Genomic DNA, 8013 nt, shown 5'->3' with positions numbered 1-8013 from the left:
CAAAAAAGGAAAAGGCAATTCGAGTGATCGTGATGACCTGGTGTCCATTGTTGGTCCAAGCTTCAAAAACAAAAATCTGATGGAAGCTTTGAAAGGTACAGAACTTTCAAAGAAGCACAAACAATCATTGTGTTTGGTTTGGTTTGTACATAATGTTCTTTGGGCGAGAGACGTTAACAACAACATGAGCCTCGATTTAGTAAATCTCTCCGAGGATCTTGAGGCATTTAACAACTATCCTTGGGGTTATGAAAGATTCAAAATGACTGTTGAATATTTTTTGACTCCGTTAACACAAAAAACAATCAACTTATATGGTTTTCCATGGGCCTTCATGGTAAATATTTCTTTTATCATGCTATGATTCATCATTTTTTTATTCAATAATGCTTTTGATTTATTGGCGTTATGTTATAGGCTTGGGCATTTGAAGTCATTCCATATTTGAGACAACAAGTGAACTACAAGGAAGAAGTTTTCTGTCTAAGAATTCTGAGATGGTTGTCGGCCAAAACCAATAAAAATGTAAAATTTCTCGATCTTTTCAATCCCCCCAAGGAAGCAGTAAGTCCAATTCTAATCAAGTTTTTGTTTTAATTAATGATTAAATGATTTCATCATCATTCTTAATATATGTACCAATTTATTTCAGATTGTCCATCCGTGGTTTGTTCCGACCAACTGAGAGTTGAAGATGCCATTTTTTCTTACTTTATGGTCTGTGTAAACTTTATCGGACCCTAAGGTTGTTGATGGAATAAAATGGAACTGTTTGGAGCAACAGCCATCACAAGAAAAATAATTTTGGAGGGTGGGGCTAATGATGCTCCTCTTACAGTTTTGAAACAACAAGCCATTATGATTATGATCATAATGGTTGTACAGATTTTTCTCCAAATTTTGCCGCATCTAGCGAATATTCTTCATGCAAATGTCAAGACTGCAATACGAAACACGATTGAGTGATTAATGCTATTAATGCACTAACTGCTTCTGTAAAAGAAATAACATCTAAGAGGGGTGTCATTCCATCAAAGAGGATTTCATATCAAGACACTCCACTAGAGATCAAGGCGGCTAAGAGGAGAAGGAAAGACACTTCCAAGGCATCATCAATCATAAAAAAAAAGTAAGATTGCAATACGTCTGTATTTGTTTTGAACCAATGTTTAGTGTGCAAGGGCCACAGAAGAGCAGCATGAGCTGAAAAAGGTGAATGTATATCATATGTTCCAAAAAATAAACAGACACATATCTGTTTCAACAGATGAGTCTTATGTTGTAACAGAGTTCGAAATTATCATACTACTCTGATTTACCTGTTCGAATTTTTCCCAACAGATAATCTATCTGATGCAACATAAGACTTATTTGTTGCAACAGATGAAAAATCTATTGTATATCTCTACTTAGCATTGAAAATTTTGACTTTCCAGGTTGATGTCACAGCTACTGCCGAAGAGCATAATATGACAGATGATAATCCATCAACTGCTTCTAAAGATGAAAAAAATGAAGCTGTCAGTTTGGGAGAACGGAAGAATTACCCATTTGAAGGGTTCAACATCTCGGACAAGGCTCTAAAAAAACTAACACAGTTGATCAACGACTATTCAGAAAGGATTACCGATGGGCTGTTAAAGCATCATGCAAGTAGGTACATAAATCAATTTTATGGACATTGGTTTATACAATTCTTGTTGTAAGAACCTAAAATTAACACATATAAATCATCATGTAGAAAATAAAATGACGAGCTCTACAAAGTGAATGAATCGAGTCTTGGTTTTGATATGTTCAACTTTGTTGTTGCACATCTCGGAATGAAGAATTGATTCTATTTGATGTCACAGCCCCAAACTTACTGGAATGATGAGGTTTAAATGTCATACGCATTACTATTAATTAATACTTTATTTAATTACATCTACATATTGATTTTTTCATCATGTAATCCAAAATATTTGATAATATGTGCTGCACATTGATGTCATTTTTTACTACCTCCGAAAGAAGGCCAAGTTGAAAACACAAGAACAATACAGATACACAACAAGCAATTGTTTGAACAAATTTTACATCAATAATGCCTACGATAGGTATTGTCAACAGCAGCCGGAAGTTTTCCAAAACGAGGAATGCTTAATCAGCATCATCAAAGGTTTTAGCATTCCGGCTGGCTTACCCTGGCATTTGGTCGATGAAGTGTACATCCCAATCAATTGTGGTGATGAATTTCATTGGGTGTTGACTGTCGTCGTTCTAAAAGAGAGGTGCATCCGAGTTTATGACTCAATGTGGTAAAGGAGACGTCCGTCGTCTGAGATACAAAAGCTGGCCAAAATATTGCCTACTTACCTTGATATAAGTGGCTTTTTGGACCAAAAGGTTCGTACTTATTGGTCGACGATTGAAGTATACCGGGATAAAATGGCTAATACATTTGATGTACAATATGTTGATGGAATTGCTCAACAAACCACTGGTAGCCTGTAAGTTTAAGTGTCATGATTTAGTTTTATTTCATAAATTTCACAACGCTTGCATGAACTGCAAGATATGGATTATCTATTTTTTTATAATGCAGGGATTGCGGTCCTGTTGTTTCCGCCTATGTCGAGTATTTGAGCGATGGATTACAAGTACCAAATGATGCACTTGATGCCGGATTACTCCAAAAAAGATATGCTGCTCTTTTATGGAAATATGGAGAAGCGAAAGCTCAAAAGTCGTACGCAACCGCCGTTAAAGATCCAGGACGACCAAAACCAAATTTTGTAGCACGGGATGAAGAACAACTTGTTCATATTGATTAGATCTTTATAGCTTGAGTCCGTGAATGTAATAACCTATCCTCCTTTGTTTAACTTGTTGATTTATTTGTAGAGTATATCGTTTGTACCCATAATGATTTTTTTTACATTTTATTTATTTGTTGAGTTATTTTATGTAATTTTTGAAGGCTTCGATTTATTTTATCAGACAGATTTAGACATATATTGCAACATGAGATGCAACACGTATGTCATCTGCTGGAAATTATATAACTGGTCTTCCTACTTTTTTTATTTTCTCCAACAAATTACCGATCAGTTGCAACATATAAGTTATATGTTGCAACAGATCGTAAGTCTATTGCGACGAATAGACGGGGAACATCTACATAACGCAACAGATGACCAACCTATTCGAACAGATAATTAATCTATCACAACAGGTACTATATCTGTTATGACAGATATAAAATCTATTGCATTATAAAAATTCAACTTGGGCAGACATACATAAAAATTACTGCCCCTTCATGTAAAGTGAATTGGCTTGAAATAAAAATTTGTTATCGTGTTCGTCTCTGTCTTTGTACATGTTCTTTTTTATACATGGGCTCCAACCATTTAGTTAGTACCCCATATGCCCAGACCCATTGATCTTTCGCACACACTGGTCATTTGTGTGCCGGTCAGTAAACACTTGATGTATGCAAGCGAGTACGACCCGCACGATGCACCAGTTTTATTTTTTGAGAGCTGGATGTTCTTATTTGGACCTTCAAAATCCCATGATTCTTTCGCCAAGATTTCAGCCGGTAAATGATCCATCATCTTACTCTGCGTCAACAACTTGGGCAACAACTTCAAGAGTGGCTGCATGTGGGTTAAAAACATCTTCTCGCTGAAGACAGGTAAGTTGCAATCATAAACCTTAATCTTTCCCTCGTATAGTAGTATCTCAACAGTGAGAAAATGGGTGACATCCATATTCATAACTGCAAGGATTCTCTTTGCCTTGGCTCAGCTCTTGCTGTATGGATATGGCCTCTTCTCTCTAACATATTTAATGCTTCTTTATCCCATTGGAATGTAGAAACTAACTGATCAAATTTCGGGCCACCGGAATCAGCTATCTTTTAGAATTTAGCATACCTATCCTTGAAATTATTGTAGAAGTTGAGGTCCATTATCCTATCGGCAGCATCATAAGCATCCGGGTATGCTAATTGCCCGCCCCTCATGAGGCAGATAATTTCATCAACATACTGTGGTATAAGAAGAAAATTTTTAAATTGGTTATAATTATAAACAATAAAAACACAGTCGAAAGAATCCGATACAGAGGGTTCTCTGAATCAGTTCACAGATTACCCAGCCGACGCAACTTATGCAACAGATGTGTATTATGTTGCAACAGAATACCAAGTTTTTGCAACAGATTTCACATCTGCTGCATAGAATCTTCTTCATGGAGTAGATTGGAATGGTAGGTTAGCAAAAGTAAACTTACCTTGTCCTCGTACCACATGCACATATTTGTAATATTCAAAAAGTCTTTGGCGGTAAATGAATACATGATGTATTCTTTTTCAACCTTCATTTTGATGAATTTTTCCAGTTTTTTTTTCTTCTCCTTCCCAAGCACCGCGAATATGTCCATCTTCTTCGATAGCCCCTGAACTTCAACAACTATTGGAGCGGGAGGAGTTGCAATTTTTGCTGATTTCAGAACGAAGAGAATTTTTCTAATTTTTCTTCTCTTCCTCCTAACCTCCACTGTAGGAGTGCATGGCTCTCTCACCTCATTGGATAGTATGACACCCCTCCTGGATTTCAACTCCTCGGCAGCTTTAGCAATAGCCTCTAGCTTGTAGAGGAGTTTATCCTCTCTGTCCTTGCATACTTTTCATTTGCAATGAGAATATGAGGGTGAGAAGGGGTAAGAGGGAGCACTGTAAGGGTGGGAGAGACCAGTGTAGGGATGAGAAGGAGGACCTGTGTAAGGGGTGTTTTCAAAAATATTTATTTTTTGTTGAGCACCAACATGCTCATAATCACGACTGGTAGCAGAAGCAGCAGCAGGATGGCAGTCACCATCACAAACAACTCCACCATCAACACCCCTAGGAAGGTCTCCCAAATCTGTTGCAGTTTGAGTTTGGTCGTGAAGTGCTTCAACATTAGACTGACCTTGCCTAACTGCTCTTCTTATGGATGTTGCTCCATCCAATTCCTTCTTTATTAACTCCACCGTTGGGTCTTCTTTTGTATCAACAAGACCCAGAGTAAGAAAAGAAGTCATCCCCAGCTCATCAATGGTAGGCACAATCCAAGGATGCAAAACCTATAAAAAAAGACAGGAAAAATTTAAATCATATAATAATAATTTGTAGCCAGTTGGGTTACATGGGGCTCGGGTTATGTTAACATAGCCAACTTATGCAACAGATGATCTAGCTACCGTAACAGCTGATATGTATATTGAAATATATTGATAATATGTTGCATCAGAATACCCATATGTTGCATAATTTGCAGTAGATGGGTAATCTGTTGAGTAGGGTTCAGAGACCAGAGTAACATATGGTTAATCTGTTGTGAAATATGGATCGCCTGTTACAACAGATTACCCGTCTATTGCACCAGTTGCAGTTGACGGGTCATCTGTTGCAACAGACTACCCATCTGTCGCAACAGATGGAACATCTATTTCAATATCTTTCCTTGAGTCAAATTATTTTAGTTGAAAGAAGACGTACTGCATTATCCAGAGGGTTAAAAAGATCAGACTCGTTAATATTTATTTTGCTGCTCTCTACTGCAGCCAACCACCTAAGGATCCTTGGATGAGAAACCTTATCCGGGTAATCCTTTAAATGCTTTAGAAGGGGAGTAATGGTTTCACATGCCCAAGCCTAAAAATTGTAAACAAGAAGCAAGCGAAAAAAAGGTCACAAGTATATTCAATATAAATTAATGAATGGGTAAAAATAATGATCAATTTTACCATGAAAGCCCAAGGAAAGCCGTATAATGTGGTCGTCTTTGGCTTTAGCTGTTTCAGTAAATATTTGACAGTCAAGTAGTAGCTGTCATATCCCCAAGGATAATCATTAAATTTCTCAAAATTATCAGCAAGCGCCAACAAATCACATTCTATGACTTTCCTGACGTCTCTTGCCAATAAAACGGAATGGACAAACCAAACTAAGCAAAATTTCTCCCTGCAGTGGTTTGGTATGTCTTTATTCTTGAGATTCGCTATCAAATTCTCCACTTTGTAGCTAGGTCCAACAATGCCCAACAACCCATATTTTTTTACCTTGCGTTTGTTAGACCCTTTGTGGGGTGTTTTCTTGATGGGAGGTTCTTCTGGACGATCGTATCTCAAGCCCGTCACAATGGCAAACTCTTTCAATCCAAAACAAACCGGCATGCCACAGTATTTGATCTAGACTTCATCCATCTTTTTTTTTGCCCTCCTTCGGATCTCCATCATCCCCGCATATATGATCCTGCGCTTGAGAAGGCCATATACCATGATCATTAAAAAATGGAGAGGGCGGGGCCCAGACAGCTCAAGAAAGTGTGCAAAGCAGCTCTTCTTAAAAAGTCCATCTATGTTTTCCTTCTTTATAATACTCCTAAGTTCATCAAAAGGTTTCCCCAACTTACATTTAAGGACAATATCACCAAATACTGTTTTAGGGTTATTCATCGGTATCGCAACTCGAAACTTGTCAATACTAATGGTTTTGACATAATTATGCTGGAAAGTCGATATTATTTCATGCCCCATTGGTGAGGAGGAGTTATCACTTTCCTCGGCTTCATTTTGCCCTGACTGAGATTGTTCTGGAAGTTACTCCGAATCTATCTGTACTCTAACCTTTTTTGTTTGGTGATCAGAAGTTGATCCACTTTCTCCACTTTTCATTTCTTTTCTTTAGGGAGACATCTTTTAACTACAAACAAAATAAAAAACAAATAATACATTGCATTTGATGTCTCCATAATTTTTTTAAAAAGGTGAGACAAATTTCAATAATTTATTCTTACCACATAACCAAAAACAATACTCCAACGGACAACCCATCAGTTGAAACGGATGTGGAACCCGAATCTGTTTGAAGACCTATTTAATATCTCCCAACAGATATTCCACCTGTGGCAACAGGTGGACAAATTTTAATAAATTATTCTATGCCACATTACAAGAAAATACTCCAACGGATAACCCATCAGTTGGAACAGATGGGGAATCTGTTTGAAGACCTATTTAATATCTCCCAACAGATCTTTCATCCGTTGCAATAGATGGACCACCACCACCACAACCAATGTCACCACCAATACCACTAAGACCACCACCAATGCCACCAATACCAACACCAAGACCACCGACACCACCACCAAAAAACATAAATATCAACATCACCACCACCAGCCACCAACAACACCACAAATATCATCCAATAATTCCACTACAGTCAACAAAATACTGAGAGAAAAACTAGAATTTTCTCGGGTTCTTCCTACTTTTTTAGCATCAAAACTCAAAATTATTAACTCATTCTCGAAGATAATACAATTAAATGTCTTCTTTTTCATCATTAACTAAAAGCCCTATTTTCTAGAATAAAGAACAAATGTAGAACTCTTATCAAACTCTGTTACATGCGAAGACAGAGAAAATGATGGATACAAGTGGGAATGAAGTCGGAAAAAACAAATATATGTAGTCGTAAATAGGAAGAAAATTAACCTGTTTTGAAGGGTTGAGCAATATGTTGAGTAGTTGTTGTTTGTATTGTTGAGAGGGAGAGGAGAACCCGAGAGAGTGAGAAAGAGAGAGAGAGAAGAGTGAGAACTTAAGATTTGAAATAAAAAGTTTTTCGCGCAAATGGATGATTTGTATGGGTTGATTTGTAATTTTAGAAAAGAATGACAAGTTTTGAAATTGCTAATTTGGTCCGAATTGATCTTTATTAACTTTAAATTTTTTAAAAGATATAGCTTTTAAAACATTGAGTTGATGAAAACTTATTTCAACTCAGATCGATAACTCGGGTCGGGATGAACGCAATACCAACGCCATGCAATTGTAAAGACTCGATTGGTTTTGAAGTTGACCCTGCAAGCTCATTCATTCATCCCTAGTTCCACCTAAATCAACTTAGGTACTATCATTATCCTAACATTGAGTTGATGAGAACTCATTTCAACTCAGAGTGATCGATCG

The sequence above is a fragment of the Capsicum annuum genome, chromosome 1 (assembly GCF_002878395.1).
Source record: "Capsicum annuum cultivar UCD-10X-F1 chromosome 1, UCD10Xv1.1, whole genome shotgun sequence".
Classification (NCBI taxonomy): domain Eukaryota; kingdom Viridiplantae; phylum Streptophyta; class Magnoliopsida; order Solanales; family Solanaceae; genus Capsicum; species Capsicum annuum.
This window is presented reverse-complemented; position numbering follows the sequence as displayed.